Below are 22,869 nucleotides of genomic sequence, written 5' to 3' on the forward strand. Positions count from 1 at the left end.
AACCTTTTCCCTAACATATCTTACTTTCACACCAGGGATGGCCAAAAATATCAGGATTCCAGAAAATCTAAAAATCTCGATTCAAAAATTCTACTACCCGGATTTCGGAAGCAATCCGAATTTCGGAGAGAGAAGTTTAACAATTTTTTTTAAAGAACAGATTTAGCCATCTCAACTTCACACGTCATGTACGAACACTGTTATCATCATTATCAATGTAGGAATGCTCCCTCCCCCTTCCCCCTCTCGGGTTGAAAGATTGACCCTGACGTTTGGCAAGTCTTGCGGTGACAACGTAAAAATGTCACGCTTCGCCACTGCCACATGGATATTCAGTGTGATAGCTGTAGTTTCTGCAAAGTAGATCGTTATTTATTATCATAATTCCCGTAATTCGTTAGATGTTTGCTGTAACTTTGCGGATAGCTGGGAGATGCTTCTTTGGTATAGCTAAATGAGCAACAGATGGAGCGAAGTTTTACGTAAGTTTCCTGTTGGGAATGCTTCCCTGAAGACACAGTAGAAATTTTGTCACCTTGGAATAAAAGGGTCCCAAATTGGCGGAGGCACTAGTGGTTCGGATCCAGTCTTGAGTAGCTTATCTGCCCATAAAGTGGACTCAAAACAAAAACTAGGAAAGACGCCAAGTTGGGAGGATGGATCCTCCTGCTCCTCCATTCCTCACACTGCTCATCATTCATCATTCTTCCTCATTGCCATGATTAGCAAAAGTTACAGAAAAGCAACGTAAAAGTAGAAGAAGTACATACATTTGGAAACTGTATATTAACTAAAGTAAATTATCGTTTCTGCAGAAAAGTCAATAACTCGTATATACTTTTTCTTTTACAATATCATAAAATATATTGAGGAAACTGATGTGTAAACCCGAGTGTTCTAAACATATTGCAATTTTAAAATTTGTGAACAAATATTATGACCAAAATAATTGTAATTCCAGAAAGTACTGAGCCATTTGCTTTGTCATTCTCCATCCATTGATCGCTCGTTTTTTGCACTGCAAGATGTGTTTTCCACAGTAATTAATTACATTTACCTGTCTCTTACACCATGGATATAAATCCACAGGATTTGTCCCTGGGGTGGCGTAAACAAGCCCCCCCCGGGATGCAGCAAACGAGGCACGTTTCTCCCCAATATAGCGATGCAGCTTAAAAAAAACGTAGCTGTTAGCCAGAATATATTCACATATGCCAGTTCAGTTTAGTTACTTGTATGTTAGATTTATTCTATACTAATGAAATAAATTACGCAGATGCGATATCACGATATTTACAATCTAGATTATCCGTATTTCCATGTAATAGACTTTGTCTTTATGAACCTCCTGCAAAAGTAAGCGTGATTGTCGAATTTTTCTTTCGGTGGAGGCACATAGTGGTTCGGATTCCAGTCCCAATTAGCCTTACTGTGCATAAAGTTGACTTAAAACACCAACTCAATCAATCAAACGAATTTTTCTTTGATGCTGTGATCACATTCAAAATTTTCCTCAAAATGAAGAGAAGAAATGTAGTTTCGCTACAACTACAGGATGTAGTAATTTTCGCTACAACTACAGGATTTTGTAGCTTCGCTACAGCTACAATTTTCAAAATGTAGCGCCGCTACAAGAAGCGCGCTGCTTCCAACCACTGACTACGGGTATACTATTCGAGGCAATGACGTTAGTCATGTTTTAAAGCTATCGAAAAAACTATCGGTTAAGGAAGATTAATCGGCTAGTAATAGCACTCATGCACATACGCAAGATTTCGCAACTCATCCTTTCGAAAGTGACAGAGGCATTTAGTAAGCTAAACTGATTACTTTAGTAAACTACTCTAACGGTGGGCAATTATTGAAGAGAGCTTATCTGTTTTAGTCACCTCGGTGACCGAGTATATTTGCGCACTATCTGGCCACCCAAGGTTCCGGGTTGAAGTCCTGACTCCTGATGAGTTTTTCTTTGTCAGCGTCCCCATCGTCAACTTCGCCTAATCGTCCTTCAGCTTCATTGTCGCGATTGGCCAAAATACGCAGGAATAGGACGTTGTCGTTGTCGTTAGAGTGTAGAAAAGTCAACATTTCAAACACTCAAACCTCATTGGTGCATTTTAAAGCGAAGCTGCATCTCATTCATATTTAAAAATTACAGGACACACATCCAATATGTCTAGACTAAGCATAGATGCAAATATTTGCATGAATATAAATGGAAATAAATGAACATACGCACATACCTCACTCGTACAACCCAACACTAGACCGCACAAAAACTTAGAAAACCACAAAAATATATAAAGCATTATCAGTCCTATTTTTAACAGGGCCTCTTGCTGTATGAGACATCACAACAGTTTCCTGTGATCAGTCTCACTGCGTATCATGTGATGAACGAGGAAAAACCTCCAGCTAGTTGGGCTTTGTGTCTACTCTATCCTGTTCAGCAAGCTATGACGATGCACGTAAAAAAATGTCGCACTTTTTTTATAATTGTCAGGGGGAAAAATCTCTCATCACAAGTTCTACAATGAAATATCCCATCACGTGCAACCATGAGTTTGCTCTCAATGTCACTTCTAATAGGAATCAGGGGATATTTCGAAATGCGCCTTACAAAACTTCAGAAGTTATCTGGTCCACTAACCATGATTTGTATATAATTGCATTCTAGAGCAGTCGTTCTAAACCTTCGTGGGTCCGCAGCCCGGTAAATTCATTTTTTAAAAGTCGATGAAACGATCCCACAAATTTTACTCGCAAATAGCTATTTTTGAAAGTTTTATACGTTAATTAATATACCCTTAAAATTTAATATTCATAAATGAATCATGGTATAATCGCTGGTGAACGCAGAACAAAAGTTCATCTTTACAGGTGATTGCCAGCTCGGGCTGCAAGTCGCAAATTTCAGGAGAACCTCTTGCGGCCCGGCGGTTAATTTTTTAATACTGTTATTTCGTAACAAATATTCGGTATCATCTATTTTACCAATCTTCAAAATCGATGCGATTAGCAGAAAATGTCGTTAAATAACAGAAAATACAAATATTGGTCGGCAGTCAAAGACTTGGCCTGTCATGTCATATCGAATTTTGAATAATATCTCTCCTAGAGATTCAGGGTTATCTATCTCCATGTGCACTCGGGCATTCAATCGTTTCGATATTCTATGACAGGTGAATTGTCCGTATGGTGGCAAGATAGTAAGCATATGTCACGGATTTATAAATAATATCACGCTGACTGAAATCCAGACCCTAAACAATTGATCCCGAAGTAGAAATAAAATATTTATTTTACACAAATAACAAGCTAGTTTGGACTATATTTGAAGAACGTCGTACTGTTATTGTAAATAAAATAGTAAATATACACACGCACATATGTTATAGCGTCTTATATACAGAGAGACAGCGAGAACACATGAAATAAGTACATAAATATGTAGCAAAATATAGTGAAATATGTAGTTGAAAGGACAAAAATATGCCACTTCTAATTATTTATTACATATTCCCACTTATACTCCCCAAATGAATACAAAGTGAAAAAAATCACACTTTTTTTCGAACGGAGAGACAATTTATCGCTCATTTTTATGCAAATCAGAAGAGGGACTTTTATACAACTTTCGTGACGAAGTGGTTGGCTACTTGCTAGGGGCTCTACGTTGATATCCTGGCAACGAAAGTTCTATTCTATTATTTACCTTAATTTAAACACAACTATCATTTTTTTAAAAGTTTCTCCAAACTTTCCTATTTCTCTATTAGTTTCTACGTCATCAAGTCTTAAGAATATCTGACACATCACAATTGTAGCAGAAATATTATTTAGACCAATTCCAAAATATGTAATTACTAAGCTGTGGATTTGCACTAAAATTTTTCTTTTGCTCGCTAGCCAGAAAAATGTCAGGCCATTTCTAAAGGAAGCAAAATAAATTTATAGTGCCTATTTCGCTAAAATGGGGAAATGGTTAAAGAAAAACTGTTTCAATATATAGTTTCCCATTTTCTTCCGCCAATTTCTATAAATGTAGTGCCTATCTTGCTAACTATCGGTTTCTCAGTATAGTAACTGCATTTAAAATATCGGATCTAGTTTTTATATATAGAGTGTATGAAGAAGCATTTTGGGAACACGACGTACGTACACTGACCTGTCACGCTTTCTCGAAGCTGTAACTTTCTTCCATTGTTCTGTGCTCATATGGTGAGGCGCTCTCGCAAGTTTAACTGTTCTCATTGCGAAAGTACCACAAGGTAGGTGCCGCAATTTCATATTGTTCAAGCCGCGAGTTTCAGTCTTTTTCATAGTCGCACAGATGAAAATGGCGCCACGAATGCACACAGACAGCACACAATGCGCCAACGTAGATTTAAACCAAGATCTTCAAGGTTTGAGCAAAATGCCTTCGTCACTTAATGGTAACTGTAACTCCTTTACTTTTTACCATCAGTAACCGCATATAATTCAGTTCCCTTTGTCCAGTAACGATAAATGAAACTAAAAGTTACTTTTCTGCAATTTTCGTAAACAACTTTCGTGGAGATTGACATAGATAAAACTAAATTCATGAGCTTAACAAATTCAATCAGCTTCTCGTTATTCTATGTAAATAATTCAGCAGATCAGTATGAGTTTGAATTAAAAATATTGCGTGTAACTTTGGCGTTGCTGGATATTTATTATGCAATTGGAAGTTTTCGGGCTATTTCTATTACGTGCAATTATTGTTGCAAAAAACTGATTTATGCGTCAGTCATTTGGACGAGGCGAGAGAAGCTGTAACTCACCTCAAAAAGTTATTTTTAAAAGTCTTTTATGTAAGAAAACTGGACAATAACACGTGATGCAAGCTGCGGTATCTGGCTAATATATTTTGCTTTAATCTCTAAATAATGGAAGGAAAGGCTACCTACAGTAACAATTTTGACTTACACAGAAACTTGTGATCAATATGGTAGACAGCAATTATTTTCTCACACATATTCACTGGTTGGCATTTTCACATTCTTCGAGAAATAGACATCTTCTAAGATCAAATTCCGCAACGACATCTTATTTCTCTTTGATGTTACAAACTTATAACAACCCGGGTTCGAATCCTGGCCTGGGCATGGATGTTTGTGAGTGTCCATTCATCCATATCACTCATCCCCATCTTCGCAAATTAGCCAATAGTGGCACAAAAGGCGAAGTAAAATAAAGCAAATCAAATCAAAATCGAAACTTATAACTATTTATATTTTGACTCGAATATTTTTAAAGCATTTACACATATAGGATAAGATGCGATTCGTGGTACATTTTTCATTGTTATTTATGGGGTTGTTGTTATTATTATAATGTTAAGGATATTATACTTTGACAGAAATGAAACATCATTATCCCTGTTACCCATCTCATCAGTTCATCATGCATCCTCATCATTGCGAATAACCTAAGAAAAGGGACGAAAAATAACCGATAGAAAAATAAGCGGTTGACAACTTTAAAACATCATCCCTTACGCCACCAATAAGTATCAACGAAACTTTTAAAGTAAAAATAACATTTCAAAAAGGAGAAAGAAAGCATAAGTTCAATGTTTACACTACGAAACAAAGTTCCCCTTATCGACCAAATCTATCAACTCACCGCACCGCACGCTCGAGCTCGTATCTCCACAGGTGACAACAACAACCAAACACACGACACAAACGCGAGTGCTCGAGTGTGTACAGAATGAAACAACCTCGCAAGGTCAAGGTTCGCCGTATGTCATTGGTCTCTCGGACGTCAGGCCATCGATTCCACCGTTTGTTTGTGTTGACGCACCGAGCTCACGTAGCCTGCGTTCGACGCTTGAACGTGTCGAGTCCCTTGCGCCAGATATCATCACATTGCTGTGGTAGTCTGATCTCGAAAGGAAGTTTTCAGTTATTGCATCTATTTGCGTTCCACATAATCTGCAGGAAGCAGAATTTCCGCTTCAGATACAGTTTTTGCTAATTTCTTTGCATCCTCCTCTTGCCGAGGCTACATGTGGCAGTTTATGATAAATAATGCACGCTGTTTTGTTTATATTTTCCACAGCAACAACAGGAAAACAGTCGAAGCAAAATCAATGCTTTCTTGTCGCTTCATATGTAACCACGATTAAAAGTGATTTTGATGATAATACTGGCAATATTTTTTTATGTTACTAAAATTTACTTCTACTGACTAATACTAGTACTTTCACTTGTCAGACAAATTTTCAGGGGCTTCATTGTGGTTGGTTTTACTGAACCCCCTACTAAAATTTGAGGACGCACAATAGAGCTGGCGTACGTACGCAGTATTCTTTTTCTGGAGGGGGTGGAATTGTAAAGGAAAGGTGGATAGTACAGTGGGATCCATGAGTATTACCGTGCAAATTGTCCATAACTATTTTCATTAATTTTTCTCTTACCTCCTGTGTGTTTCTAAGCGATGGATTTTTATATATGCTGGTGCAGAAGTTGTCATAGATTGTTTTCAGTTTTATTTTAATTCTTGAAGCTTTTATTTGGTAAAATAAAGTGCACGAACATGGTGATGGACAATTTTCAAGGATCTCAATGTACGTAGCTGTTTTCTAGTGGGGCTGCAAAAACAACAAGATATATCGATTTTTAGAATTTTCCACTCTCAAAAATGGTAATTGGGGGTCATTTTAAGGCGAGTTTGCATTCTCTTATCTGGGATTTCCTGAGGCTTTAACTTATTTTATTTGAAAATGTTGATTTTCTCAAAATTTCGGAGGAAGCTGTAGCCCCATCAGCCCCTCCTCAGTGCAATAGACCCCTGCGGTAAGTAGTTTTGACCTCAAACATGTGTTACTAAGAATTACACACACACACAATCACACACTTTCGGCTAATTGTTAAGATGAAGATGAATAATGAGTTAATGAAATTGACGAAGGGGCACAAGTAAGGAAACCTCCATACCCGTGTTGGAATTTCCACCTGAAATTTACGTGGTGAGAGCATGAATCGAACACGGCACCAAGGTTGACCCCCACCATTTTCTAAGAATATTGCAGCCTTACTCGAGGTACCCGCATCGCCGCGATATTGTACGCTGGTAGAAATGGAATCCCGCTGTCTCTTATTTCGATAGTTACCCTTGTACTATATTGATTCTGAAACCCATTAATGGCCTTCCACAAATGCCTTATCTTATCATCAACAGCAATCATTTAGCAGCACAAGAAAGAGCATATGATTCTATCGCTACCAGTTGATTGACACGACAGATCTTTCATGCCGCGTTTTTAGTGGCAATAACCCACCTCGACCTTGTACCGTACTTCAATAATTGGATGATCACGAAAAAAGTTTTTATCGGATCACATGTACATTTGTAGAAAATCGATCCTTTTCCCCTTTCAACACATTATAAAAACCGAACAAGACTTTGCTTTATATCCAGAGCTCTTAACATTACGAAATTTACCCATGGCTTAAATAACGTTGAAATATTTCTTGGAAAGTCTTAATTTAAAATAAGACACTTCAGAACGGTCATTCTTTTCGTGCAAATTTGTCGAAACTTCCAAAGTTACACGAAAATTACCAAACAAAATAATTATGATTGATTGGTAATTATTTTGCTGAAAAAGTAACCCAGTAACTCTTTTTTACGTTTAACTTAGTAACGCTTCCGTTACTTCAAAAAGTTACAAAGTTATGTTATTCTATTTATCTGTAGGTCACTCGTAGACACATTGCATGTATGAACTTTAAGCGAGCTGTTCGTTTACTGATGCGATCATTCTAAATTAACAATAATGTTCATTAAATGATAACAAACCATACATGTTTAAATATGAAAAATAGAAGTAAGAAAACCTTATAACAGGGAACAATTTTCATTTCGTCACTCATTTCCTGAAAAAAGTGCTTCAATAAAGTATCTTCTGGTAGTTTACTTGAAAGAAAGAAAGGCTCGATATTTACAAACACTGAATGTACCTTGAGCTATTTGGCTTCATGGATATCGATACTTGACACGAATAATCGTTTATCAGCTTTGTTAATCACCAGCCTAGAAACCCTGAAAGGCGAAACGTTTGCAACATTACAAGTTCGTTTCTAAATGTAAGACGTACGTGCTATTTACACACAATACAATACTTTCTCACCAAGACACTGGGAGTTTGGTAGACAGATAATGGGCTTACAAGATGAAACAAATATTTCAATCTATCGAGTGTGAAGAGGTTGAGCAAAACTTTCAGTAAAGTCTACGTCTACTCTGGTGACATGTTGCAATAACCTCGTTACCTCTATTTACCAACATGTTTATGTTCCAGCTCGTTTTCACGTGCTAGCAAATGCGTTTTCCACCGACGCAATCCCTGTGTTCTACGAAATGGGGTCAAGTGCAACGACTCGTCAGCATCGATTGAAATATTTACGTTTTGTTTCGTCTGTTCAGCCGGTTTAGTCTTTACCTTCTTATTTTGCGTCGTATTTCTTCCCATTTAGGATAATCGCGACGATGAGCATGAATGCTGATTAGATGAAATCGATGAAGGGTCTTATACGCAAAGGGACGTCCATGCCCAAGCTAGGATTCGAGCCAGGAACCATCGCTGGTGAGATTGTATGTCCAGTACTCAATGCGAAAGGCAGAGGTGCAATCACGACTTTTTGTCTGGGGAGGGGTGAAGTACCAGGATAAACGTACCAACAATAATAATAACAACAATGGCATTATTATTATTATTATTATTATTATTATACAAAATAATTTCACTGGACGCCATGGCATTTTCTCTTTTACAACTTTTTTCATTTACATCGCTCGGCATCCATGGCTGACTCCCGCCGCCCCCTAGCTACGGCGCTGAAGAACCTGACGATACTGAGATAAGGAGGGATTGCGAGCGAAGCGAGAAAGAAAATTTTATGAAATGTATTTTAATATGCATAAGATTTGAAATCGAAGGGGTCAATTGCTCCTCTGTGCACCCCCTGCAGGTACTCTTGGCCGTAAATGTTTGTCCCCCCTCATTTGCCCCTAATAGGGCGCAAGTAATATCACGGGGCGCCAAGGCATTCTCTCTTTCACAACTTTCTTTTACTTACCCCCCCCCTTGCAGGTGCCCTTGGCCGTCAATTCCCCCCCCTAGAATTGACTTCCATCGAAGGGGGGGGCAATACCCCCCTTCCCCCTGTGGTTGCGACACTGGCGATAGGCCACTCCAGCCAGCTTAGGTTGTCATGTGTGTGGGAATTTTGTGGGTTCACCTGTAGAACACTGATTTCCAAAGTGGTGATAATGACCCCTGTAGGTGGTAAAATACTGTAACTCAGAGCGTTTGAGGGGGCAGGGTGCGGTGTGGTGTGGTGACTTCCTTATTGCATTATATCAGTTTATTCGCTATTGCCAGGTTTAGAGCGTATGTTAACGTATATTTTTAGTTCGGTTAGATCGCAAGGCTATTACGATGTGTTCTAAAAGAGAAGAAAAGGGCAGTTGCAGATATGCCTGTATAACAGTGGCCATAGATCATTTGATACTAAATAATTGGCCAATCATGAGTCGCCAAATTTGCTACGAAATCTTCTGCCTGCCTGGTATAGTCGAACCACAGGCAAAAGAGCCTGCGTAGACTTGCGAGTCTGTGAATCGTCTTCCCGCGTGGAATCACGGAAGAAGATGAAGTTGTCCGAAGACTTTTGGCCGAAGGTTAATTTCCGTGTTGTTGCTCTGCAGGTGGACGTATTCAGTGGCTGTGAGACTGTCATTTGGTTGTTGGCATATGCAGCTAAATGTGTACAATTTAGCCTCTATAAATCGTATCACTATATTTCAGAATAGGTCTAACAGGTGTGACAAATGAATTGTTATAAGTAGCACGATGATAAAAAATTCAAAATCTAAAGAAGCGGCATGCTTCTTTTCTGTTTGTTAGTTCCTTATTCGAGTAGCGACAACTGCTGCATGAGTGTTAGCGATATTCTCTCATTGGTTTCATCATTAAATCTATCCTTATCGCTGCAAATATTCGAGAGGGAGAAATAATGTTAAAGAATCAAAGAGAACACGAACTTCGTAATTCTAAAATGCTAAGAATTGGAGATATTAAAATTAGGCTTCCAGCCACGATTGTCTAGCGATAAAACGGCTGCTTTGATATTAAGAGGTCACGGGTTCGATCCCCGGTGAAGGTAACATTTCGTTAAGTGGTTTTAATTCCACTAGAAACTGTAGCTTTCATTCCGATTAGCTTCTGTGCATGTAGTGGACCTTATACAAATTCAATCAACTAATCATTGCAATACGGTGCGAAAATCAGCACACTTGGGTAATTTTATTGCATTTGCGAGGTTAGAAAATAATTTCTGCAGTACCCTCATAGTGACCAAATTTGATTCTGTGCAGGAGAATAAATCTTTCAAGCACATCTAAAACCATGGATCCAATTCTGATCAGTATTTATGCATAATATATTCTGAAATGAAATCCGTAAGATATTTCATCATGGCAGAGAATATGGTATCATTAACACACTTTCTATTCAATGGTGGTACTGTTTATTTTATGTCTGAAGCAGAAAAGCCAACAATCTGCCGACTGTTGTGATTTGAACGTTTAGGGTTATGGCAACTATGAGGCAGAAAGGAACTTAAAATAAAGACGCTTCAGCAGCTGATTGCATTGGTCGAAACCTTCAAAATTGCCTTTCACGAACTTTATAAGCTTTGTGTTATTGAACGGCTGCTTGCTACAAATCAAGTGTTACTTTCGTAATCGAATTGTTGACGAGAGGTTGAGTGCTATATCTATTCTGTCCTGTTAAAAAAGCTTGCAGAATCTTTGGATTTAGTCGGCCTCCGTGGCAGAGTGGTTAGCACAACGCGCTACGACGCCAGAGGTCCCGGGTTCGAATCCCGGCCTGGGCATTGGTGTTATTTGTGAGTGTCCGTTTATCAGTTTCATCATATCATCACTAATCATCATATTCGCAATTAGCCAAAAGTGGCAGAAGAGCGAAGTAAAATAAATAAAGCAAAGCAAATCTTTGGATTTAAACAATGTTGTAGCTGCTCATAAAAACACGTAACTTATCGTAATGTCTTGCTGTGGTTCATTTTGTCATTTTAGCAAAAACGTACTCACACTTTTTTTTACATTAAGCCTGGCTTAGGAAAGGAAAACAATAGAACTATTGCACAACCTCTCATTGATTTATCAAAATGTAAAGCACAGGTAAAATTATATAATAGTAAAGTATTATGTAATATCTATTAGCCGGTATTAGCTAGCCCCCGAGAATTTGAGTCCGAAATCTGTAGCCCCCAAACTTGTTTCAGGCTGGCGCCGTCACTGACTTTAAAGTCAATTTGAACATGAATAACTTAATTTCTTGTCCAACGAAATAAATGGCATACATTCCCAAATCATAGTACACAGAAACAAAATGTTTCTTACATCAACACAACTTGGGATCATACAAAATTTCAAGAGCATACAGACTACTGGGTTATTTAGGAATAATGTAGATACGGAATTAAACGGAGACATAACAAATAATTATTGCGCATAGTTTCAGCTACCTTCCATATCTAGAATGGTTGAGAAAACTTGAAAGAGGGCGAGTTTTAGATCTTCATAAATCATAATATTGAAATATTGTAGAGCAAGAATATCGTTCCCACAATCAAAAGTTACCAGATTCGAAACACTTTCTGACGTGTATTGCAGTGGGAAAACGTATTGTGCTAAACAACATTTGTGATCTGGAGATATCTTCTAAATATAGCACAGTTCCAATTGCAGAAGTGCGTACGCCAGCAGAAAGAAATTGGAGCACGGAAAAAGCTTTAGGTTCCGCGCATAAGTGAAAGTCTTATGTTTGCGGTAGTTCTCAAAACACGTCGAACAGCAGTGGGAGGGAACGCTAGGATTTCTGCGTACGTACACAAGGAAGAGAGAGTATGGCAAGATCTCTTGTTTCCCTTTAGTCAACAAGAAATTTGATATTTCCACGACCGGCTCTTGGGTGACAGCGGGTCTGATGCTGACGACATCCAGCTTTCAATAAACGCTAAAACTAAATGCTAAGAGCTCCTAAACCTAACCGCATGTGTATTATTAGACCTAAGCGGGATTGTAGGTTAGGAGTGCCAGGTTTAGAGCTCGTATGAACGAGTTACGTATTTTTAAAGAAATAAAACATATTTTGTTTTAACCATATTCTAAACAGTGCTTTAATAAAAAAAAAACATTTAAAACATTCAAAACACAATGCCAAAAAGACATACTTTTTAAAAAGAATAATGGTTGATAAGGAATCTGTTAATCATCCAAGGAAGGACTGTGTTTCTAGTTATAAAGTAAACACATAACGAACTTCTTATAATACCTAAATACGTTACTCTAAATCTCGTGTGTATACTGTTCGAGAATGTTTAAATATACTCCACGGTTGCCAAACTCCACTCTATCCCCGTAGTAGCTACTGTCTTCCTAAATGACACATTTCATTTTGGATGCAACAAAATACATTGCCATTAACCTAAATGTACGTTATGCGCGGAATAAAACTATTCCATCCATATACTATTCAATTATAAAGTGTTTTAAACACTTGTAAAAAAAACAAAAAAACAAAGGCATATGTTTTAAACAGTGACCAAAAGGTACGCGATACGACATTATTCTTTTCTTGGCCACTGAACAGATTTCTGTGCACAGTAAAGTAAATGAGAAATATTGAATGAAAAGACAGAGTTACCAAACATAATAATAATAATTAGTGCAAAGTGGTGTGATTAAAACGTATGAAACGAGTTGTAATGAACAGTTTTAAATATGCCAACCCTGGTCACCTGCTTTCCCCAGAGGAAGGAAATGATTCGTAGTTCATTCGTTTCCCGAGATGGCCCATGAAGCGACCGAGATTTAATCAACAGCTTTAACACGCACGTATACAATCTTTCTCCAAAGGCAGGTAATGATTCGTAGTTCACCGTTTCCCGATGATGTCGCAAGAAGCAACCGAGATAAAATTTACGCCCCATTTCCCGATGATGTCGCAAGAAGCAACCGAGATAAAATTTACCCCCTTAATATGTAAGTATAAATTTTTCTCCAAAGGAAGGTAATGATTCGTAGTTCATCCGTTTCCCGATGATGTCGTAAGAAGCAATCGAGATAAAATTTACGCCCCATTTCTCGATGATGGCTCAAGAAGCAACCGAGATTAAATTTAAGCCCTTAATATGTAGGTATCAATCTTTCTCCAAGTGGAGGTAATGATTCGTAGTTCACTCATTTCCCGATGGTGGTGCAATTAGCAACCGATATTAAATTTACGCCCTTAATATGCAGGTATCAATCTTTCTCCAGAGGGAGGTAAGAATTCGTAGATAAGTCATTTCCCGATGATGGGGCAAGCAGCAACCAAGATTTAATTTACGCCCTTAACATGTAGGTATCAATCTTTCTCCAAAGGGAGGTAAGAATTTGTAGTTCAATCATTTCCCGATGATGGCGCAAGAAGCAACCGAGATTAAATTTACGCCCTTAACATGAAGGTATTCAATCTTTCCCCAAAGATAGGTAGTGATTCTAAGTTCATTCGTTTTCCGATGATGGAGCAAGAAGCAACCGAGATAAAATTTACGCCTTTAACATGTAGGTATCCAATCTTTCCCCAAATGGAGGTAATGATTCGTAGTTCAATCGTTTTCCGATGATGGCGCCAGAAGCAACCGAGATTTAATTAACAGCCTTAACATGTAGATATCAAATCTTTCTCCAAAGGGAGGAAATGATTCGTAGTTCATTCGTTTCCCGATGAAGGCGCAAGAAACACAAAGCTGTTTCATCCATACACGATTCACTTATAATAGTGTTTTAAACACTGGTAAAAAAAAAAAGAACTCGATTGATTGCTTTAGGTTATTTGACGATTGTTTTCTGCCACTCTTGCCTAATCGCGAAGATGAGGATGAGCGATGACATGCTGAAACGGATGAAGGAACACCCACAGAGAACATCCATTCCCAGACCTGGATTCGAACCCTCCACCTCTAGCGTCGTCGCGCTGACCACTACACCACGGAGGTCGATATTTAAGAACTCGATTTTCAAAATAGAGTTACAATACAAGAACAAATTACGTCAGCCTTTGATTCTCAATTTGCGTTTAGCATTGGGTACGAAGTTTTTTATGAAGTTCTTAACTTTTTTTGAGTTTTTGTTTCAAGGCCACTTTATGCACAGGTAGGCTAATTGGGACTGGACCTATAGTTTAAAGTGGGATCCGAACCACTACTTGTCTTCAACGGGTATCGAATCTTGATGAAGTTCTTTTTTAAACATTTTGTACAGAAATTGCTACATTAAAATGTATCATAGAACACCTCCCCCCCACATATATATATATATGTATATATATATATATATATATATATATATATAATTTATAATAATAAATCACCCCAATTCCGGGCCGGGTGATCTAAGGTCGGAATTTTTCCAGCCTTGTCCCTTCATAAAGCGGCTCTGGGGTTCACCCAGCCTGAAACCAATTGGTGCCTGGGAGCAACTCTGGAGGGTAACGGCGGTCGAGCGTGGTGCCATGCCAATCACATTACCTTCAAAATTGACGCCATCGAGAATGTGTGGGGCCCTAATCACACCACACATAATATAATTATGTTGAAGAATTCTGAATATAATAAAAGCTGCGAGAGTGAGTATCCATCTTGTTCTGTTTCAAAGTAAGAACAAAACCTAAATTTTGCATTACTGAATTGAAGCGTAGATTCTTACAGTTTTTAATTTTCGACTCATTAAAGATTTTAAACGGGTGCAATGTATTATTTTACCTCACCAGTTCCTGTGTTACTCTGGACGCAGGATTCGAACGGGAATTGATGAATGAAACATGGAAAAATTACTCGCTTTCGTCAATTTTGAAGTGGCGTCGCGCTTTTATTGATTTCTTTGACATTGCTGTTGTAAGCAAAAGTGAGAAATCCATTTGGGTGCGTTGTGCAAAACAACAACGTGGTTTCGTCATGTGAAAACGGCCATCCACTTCCTCTGCAATGAAATCATAAACATCCTTTCTTGCTGAACGATGAGTCACAGGGGAAACGTTTCACTGACTCATCCGTCTGCTTTTCTGCCTCGTTTGAGCTCGAATTACTAATCAGCGAGGTAGGGACAAAACAAACGCGCTGAAGTGATTAGTACAGAAGACAGGCCGGAACTAGTTTTATGCACAACGTGCATAACTGATTGCGCTTTTTTTTTTACATTGCTATAGCAGCATTGTAATATTTTATGACTTAGGACGTTTGTAACCACTTAGGGCGGATTATCCCTTTCTTAACCCTACAAATGCTACTGCTAATTAAGGCTATTGTAAATTAAACACCGAATATGCCTCATAGGCGTGCGCACGGGGGGCAAGAGGGGGCAGTTGCTACCCCCCTAATACTCTCATTTAGAAAATTAGTGTAGAGGAATCTCATTACCGTTATTAAAATACAGGGTGGGCCAAAAGTCACGAAGGGATTGTAACTGTGAATAACTATTTTATTGATCATTAGTTTCCAATGAGATTTCACAGACTTGAAGACCAAGGGTGGGAGATTGTTTACACTTATGTGTGGAATATAATCTCAGGTAGGTGACCGCCATTATGGGCCTCACAGATACGGACCCTGTGTAACACATGATGCATGACAGGGGTCAAAACTCCTGGTCCGAGTGCCCGTATGTCTGCACGAATATTGTCCTTGAGCTGTTGTAATGTTTGTGGTTTGTTCACATACACTTTGTCCTTCAGAAAGCCCCAAAGAAAATAATCAAGCGGAGTGAGGTCAGGCGAACGGGAGGGCCAGTTGATGTCAGTGTTTCTCGAGATGATGCGATGGCCGAAAATGGTCCTCAGAAGCCCAATTGAGGCACGTGCCGTGTGTGCTGTGGCCCCATCTTGTTGAAACCACATCTCAGGCATGTTCTTCACTGCAGGACGCACAATAGTGTCAATCATGTTTCGATATCGATGGCGGACACCTACCTGAGATTATATTCCACACATAAGTGTAAACAATCTCCCATCCTTGGTCTTCAAGTCTGTGAAATCTCATTGGAAACTAATGATCAATAATAAAGTTATTCACAGTTATAACCCCTTGTTAATTTTTGGCTCACACTGTACTTAAAATATTAAGTATTCCTTTTGAATCCGATGAAATTTCCAAGCTACTACGGAGGGGGAGGAAGGTGAAATTGAACTATCCAACTTTGTTCTCTAGAAAATTTCTTGTCATTAGCACTCCCACACACTTCATTCGTTAGTTGTGTCACCTCTATGTGTTTACAGAATAAATTGCCCATAAATTAGAAATCAGTAGTGGCGATTGGATGACAAAAGTGGGGAGGGGTCAAGAACAGTTTACTTTTTCTTTGTAGACAAGACTTAGCATTAGGAGGCCATAGTTCGGGGACAAAAAGGGGGAGGGGCAATGACCCCCTCCTCTAAAGCTCCCGTACCGCCGTCGCTGTTGGAAATGAATAAATTATATGTAGATGATTTGAATCTGCTCTTCGAAACCATGTTTATATGTACGAGATAAAATAGTCGTAAAATTGTCTTTGAACCACAGAGAGAGGAAAAGAAGAAAGATGCTAGAAATACTAAATCTAATATTACTTTGCTGTTACTCACGGTTACAGTTTTTATAGTAGACTGGTCCTACAGAAGTTTGAATTCTTCTAATACAGTGATTTTCGGAGGTTCGGACACACCCTATATATACACACCCCTGTTCCATACCCATTAATACAGTAAAACAGTGAGATAAAATAAGTTTTTTCTTTCTCCAATTGAACTTTCATCAAGGCTTTTGACCCCCCTGATCAGAGGGTCTGCGCCCGCCTATGCAGCGACAGATTTACACGAAATGGATGGGATTTTTTTAAATAACCTAGCCTTTAATTCTGTCACATGCAAGCAATGTTTAGGGAGTGGTTGATGGGAATCCAGGACAATTGCGATGAAGCCAAAATCATGGACAATTGCGATGATTTTGACGGTGAAGGTCATTTTACAAATTAATGGTAGGAAAATTGGGATGATCAGGACCTAACCTAACCTAACCAAAGGCGCCACAGAGCTCATAATGCTGTAGAAGGTTGGAACGACAAAAAAAATAGTTGGCTTGGAAAACCGCATTGAAAAATTCATGATGTTCTGACCTGCCTCAAGAGCCAAGCAGAAGACACCAACATCAAGTACATGCGGATGGAACTTAATTTAGAAGGTCAGAAAAGGATGAAACGTGACATTAAAATCGACGAGAGTTGGGAAGTGTATTCGCACATATGAGGAAACTGGTTTCTTCAAAAGGTGTCTGTTGGCTCTAGCCCATGTTCAAATTCCCAGCCAAGTTTGACGAAACACTTGTCGGTGCTGACAAGAAATAAAAGAAGGGAGAAAAGCATAACAAAAATACGAGAATGAGGAAATAAGTTATGACTGACGATGTGTGGAGTAAAACTTATTTTAAACATGCCGAAGTGGTTGTAATGCAAGTACGTTTACAAGCTTTCTTGCCAGTCTCAAGCCTGGTGAAAGTGTGAGAGGAATTAGTGTTCTATTCGAAAATATCAATATTTCACATAATTCTCTTGTAAGAGGTATTGTAAGGGGTCTTACGTCACCCTTTAATTTGAGTGAAGGTTTAAAATATCATCGCAACTGTCCACCCGCCCTTTCACTTCTAACTGTGCTAATCGCAATTATCCGCCATAGCAATTGTCTGGCTACATTCAATGCTCGAATGAAACTTTTCTTTTCGGGGAAGGGGTGCAAAATGATTCAAAGAGAAAATTCATATCCCATATTTTGCAAGAAAATTCACTCTCTTGGGGAATCTGTAAATGCGTATTAATAACATTAATATTATTACTATTACGAACAAAACTATGGGAAAAATCGAAGTAAAATAAATCAGTTCAACTAGAAAAAGAAACATTAAAATTCGTTTCTTTTATAATATATTTATTTCCTCCATATTTACGGCTGTACGTTAGGACCACTATTAAAAATTTATTATCATTTCCTGGATCTTTACACATAAACTCAATACGTTTTCTCAGACAAAAGTAACAAAACTTAATATTCATGTATTATAATCTGGGTATATATTGTCGGTTTCACAATAAGGTAGAAGTGATGTCAGCTGCTTCATTGGCATCTGAAAGCACAAAACAATACTTGCTTCATAAACAACTTTATATTTTCAAATTTAATGGAATTATATACAAATTTCAGCACTCATTAGTATAAAGAATAGCCACACGGAATTTCCAGGCGTTACTGAGTGCAAGTAATGGGCAATGTTGCATCTTTCGACACTATGGGAATTTACCTAAATATGAATCCTATATACATTTTTGTACATCTTAGTTGTCAGTTGTGGCTGTTGACGTACAACATCTGATCTTCCGTCTTTCCTGAATGTTTTCCTCAATCTTACCAGAAAAGGAACCGTAAACAGGAAACCTTAGTAACACGAACATTCAATGTAAAGGAAACCTGTAAGGACATGAGGGAACAAGGAACAGTTGTTTGTGCTACGCAACGAGCCACTCCTTTCTGTTGCTAGGCCAGGGTTAAGAAAAACATCAAGCCAGCGAACAAAGGCAAGTTTATGTCTCAACACTTTCCAGTGTGTGAATAACTTTTACTTTGAAAGGGATGGTGTTAGCAAGAAATAATGTGTGTGTGTGTGCGTAAAAATGCATATACGTACATATTAATATTAAAATTACAAAAATTAATCATTTCGTCATAGAAAACACTTTCCAAAGCAATAATTGAATTTATATTTTACGTCTACCGCTCAAAATCCGATATTTATATAGATTTCAATACCTAATATCTTTCCTTCGGAAGGTTGATCAAATAGGGCACAGACTGCAACGTCATATTTTTCTCCTGCGAGGGCAAGCCTAGGAAATGTAGCTTTGAATATGTTTTCTCTTAATGCTCTCGAATTAATGATTTTCTGTTTTATATAAAATTTAAACATATACGTATTTATATTTGGCAGGAATGCATTGTGTTTCTATTTAATAATCATAATATAAAAATACCAGAAAGTATATAAACGTACAAGAACCGTAGAAAGACCGATGCATGTGCTTGGTTTTCGATTGATTGACTTAGCTTATTTTACTTCGCTTTTCTGACACTTTTGGCTAATAGCGTGAGTGAGGGTGAGTGATGATATGGTGAAACTGATGAAGGGGCACTCGCAAACAACACCCATACCCAACCCAGGCCGAGTTTCGAACCCGGCACCCCTGAACGCGATGTGATAACCGCTCCGTCACGAAGGTTGGCAAATGCGCTTAGGTTTATCAGAGTTCAACAAGTGGGTACCACAATAACAGACTACTTGTCTATCATTGCTTGCAATGCACGTCACTTTTCAATCAAATTTTCTTGGATCGACTAGTAACTGGCGATAAAAGTAGGTCGTTTACAGGATTGCATGTATCGTTGGAGGCATGATAGTGCCAACTACAGGAAGGATTGAAAGAAAAATTGAAATCTAAAAGTACAGCATTGGTTAATCGCAAAGGTTGCATTTTTCGTCATGACAACGCAAGACAGCACAGAGTTTATCCACTCAGAGAAATTACTGGACAGTAGACCCAGATACTCCACCTAAAACGTTGTTACACGTTTTCGATCGCAAGCGGTCACACATAATGATGTAAAACGATGAAGCTTTAAAATAATATATTTTTATCCACTAAGAAAAGGTTAGAACTTTTGAACAGAAGCAATAGGCCTAAGCATATCACTGAATCAACTACTAGGTTACATAGGCGTAGCTACGGGGTGTGCCGGGAGTGCCTAGGCACACCCTAATGGGCTGCTTTATCAAAGAGAATTAACACAGATATTTCAATAAGAGATAAAATAAGCGGCAGTTTGTAAGAAGTTAAAAATGTCATTACTTGGTACAAACGTGTGCATTATCGCTGATGAAACGAGTGTCTGTAGTTTTTCAATTTTTTGATGTCATTGGAGAAAGAAGATATTTACTGCATTCTACTCTATACTGCAGCGCCCTTCTATACCCGTCACAAGCTGCACGTGTGAGAGAGAGCTTTCTCCAAGCTTACCCAAGTTAAAACTAAATTAAGAGCAACTCAGAAGCAGGATAGATTGGAAGCCCTGCTCTTGCTATTTGTGGAACAGGAAAAATCGTAGTCTATTGATGTAAATGAAGTTATTGATGAGTTTAAGAACATTGTACCTTTTGACAGACGTCTCTTGTTATAGATGACGTGTATTTTGATGTATTTGTTTGTAACATTTATGAACATTTTGTGTGTGTGTAATTTCTATACAATTTGATTATTTTCTACTACATATATTCAGAAATTTTCTAAACTGTCATTTCGTGAATTTATATTCCTTTACAAACATCAGTGCAGTTAAAGAGTCAAGTGATTGTGTTGCAAAATATGCTATAATAAGATACAAGACCTCATTATTTTCTTTGTGCACATCCAAATATAAAGTTCTAGCTACGCATATGCTAGGTTAACCTGATGCTCGACAACAACAAAGTATAGGTAATGCAATAAATGTGGGTGCTGTAAGCGAAGGGACGGTGGGCGTATCATCCTCAATAGTTCATACAAGCAATCTTTAGAATGATAAGAGGGACCTTAGGAGAATTGCATGGGAAACTAGGTTAATCTAGGAAGAGCAAAGAAATATTATCCGGGTTGTCTAAAGTCGTTTTCACGTTCAGAAGACACAATGGGCTCTTATGGGCAATGCTTTTCTTATGGGAAATACGAGCGCGCTGTTGTCAAATTTCTGGATTTACAAATTTAGCTTAAGTAAAATCGGTACCTGCAGTTTTGCAGGAAATTTTGTACAGAATACGATGGTGAACACAAAAAACTGGTAACTTGCTTATATAATTTTAGATAAATTAAAAACGCAAATTTTCTGTGAAAACAAAATTTTTACATTGTTTTCATTCCTAACGTTGAAACATGCCGTAAAAGTGAAACTTTCATTATGAAAAAAATTGACACTGTTTTTTAATTGTCATAGGTGACGGTGGTACTCAGAATTTATCAATACTTTAGAGCATATTTGCATTAAAAAATATTCAAATAAAGTATGTGGAGATTTTTTATATTCGAGCAGTAGAAAATGTCGTCGCTGGCCATTTTTTGTTCTGTAATTCCAAGTAAAAACTTCCAGCGACAAAGTTGTGGAGAAAATAATGAAATTATTTTTTATAACCACTCAAAGGTTCCCAGAAATATTACTTCCATGCATTTGGAGTTTCTTTTTAACCCGAACCGCGCGCGAAGTAAGGAGACGTTGTCTGGCCATCTTGAGCTGAATCACCGCAGCATTCCGGCTAATCACCACCAAGTTTTCCAGTTGTTATTTTATTTCCATTCAGTAAAAATATGAACTTCATGCAATTTGTTATAATAGAATTGAAATTACTTAAATTTAATAATTGACAATTATTTCCAATGCTGCTGTTGTGAGCAACATTAGTGCTGTCGCAAATACACGTTGTTTTCGTTTACATTCCTGTCGACATTAATGCTGAAATGAAGATCACCTTTCACATAAATTCATAGACACCATATTAACCTTTGAAAGGCTTTCCAACACGTGACAAAATATGGGGCTTCAAGATAGAAATATGACATGCCTTGCTTGAGTCATTCACGTCTTATCAGTTCACTTGGGCCATAACTCATTTGTTTGTTTGGGTTGCAACTTGAATCTAACCCATGTGCCAGGGTCCCCTTACTTGAGTGAGAGATCTGCTTTGGTCTGTTTAGCCTTTTTCCCTCTCCCGAAAAAGTGTTTTCAGTTGTGTGAGCTCTCAGTGATTTTTACTTTTTTAAGTGATTTCTGAAGTGTCATATTCGTGCATTACACTCGCGTGTGTAGTGATCGCAATGGATCATAGTAAAAAGGGTAACTGTAACGTTCACAGTATAATATTAATGTTAATAATTACATATAATTATCATTATATATACAAAATATGTAACACCTTCATTGTGAAGGAAGGTCATCATTTCCCGGCGACATGAGCTAGTGCTGTATTGGCAACACTGTGCGGTTTCTCCATAAGCCCCGTTGTCTCTTCTGAACGTGAAAACGACTCTAGTTTATGTGTCAACAAGGCTCACTACATGACGATAATACTCGAGGGTAAAGGCTCCCGAATCATGGTGGCAATCATATCACTTTTAACATGCCGGGATTAAGAAATGTCCAGTTGCTAGTACAGTCTCAATAATATTCTCACATATAATTCAAAGCTAGATAGCCCCACAACAATTTAAAGTAATGGTAGTGATTTTCAAGCAATGTCAGCTCCCATCCACCCCCCCCCCCCCCACACACAATAATTGAAATCTTGCGAAGCCTAAGATTAAATGCAACTTTCCTTTTTTGTGCTGGGCACGGAAAAGACATGATTACGATTTATCAGATTACATGAACAAAGCTTACAGAAAGGTAGCTATACTTGCGGAAATCAAGACACCATCAACGAATCAAATTACAAGTCGACGATGTGCTGAACATATAAACTATGGTCGGTTGTTTTCTGAAGTTCACTGTTCACCGTGAAAAAACTCTCACTGGACTGATCTATTAAGTGACTAAAGCTGTAAATGACGTTTAGTCGCTACGAAACGGATGTGGAGAGATAAATGAAGGAAGTTTGCGCTTTGATGTAATCAAAATGGCGCATGTGGAATGTAATTCGCAAAATAGACTTTAATCGAAATACCATGTAC

General features: G+C 38.1%; 1 protein-coding gene across 4 annotated transcripts in view; it reads right to left on the bottom strand.

Moving 5' to 3' along the window:
- The window catches only part of LOC145986779 (uncharacterized), a 48,827-nt gene that overhangs the window by 9,178 nt on the left and 16,780 nt on the right, over window positions 1-22,869 (bottom strand). The window contains exon 1 of one of the 4 annotated variants that reach the window (XM_083121199.1): window positions 22,580-22,717. The exons of 2 other annotated variants lie outside the window; for them this stretch is intronic. The gene's annotated coding sequence lies outside the window, so the exon portion shown is untranslated. Of the gene's footprint in view, window positions 1-5,649; window positions 5,908-22,579; window positions 22,718-22,869 lie in introns of those variants that run through there. One more of the 4 variants, XM_083121197.1, reaches the window with a different exon arrangement.

The sequence above is a fragment of the Lepisma saccharinum genome, chromosome 4 (genome assembly GCF_977018435.1).
Source record: "Lepisma saccharinum chromosome 4, izLepSacc3.1, whole genome shotgun sequence".
NCBI classification, from domain to species: Eukaryota; Metazoa; Arthropoda; class Insecta; order Zygentoma; family Lepismatidae; genus Lepisma; species Lepisma saccharinum.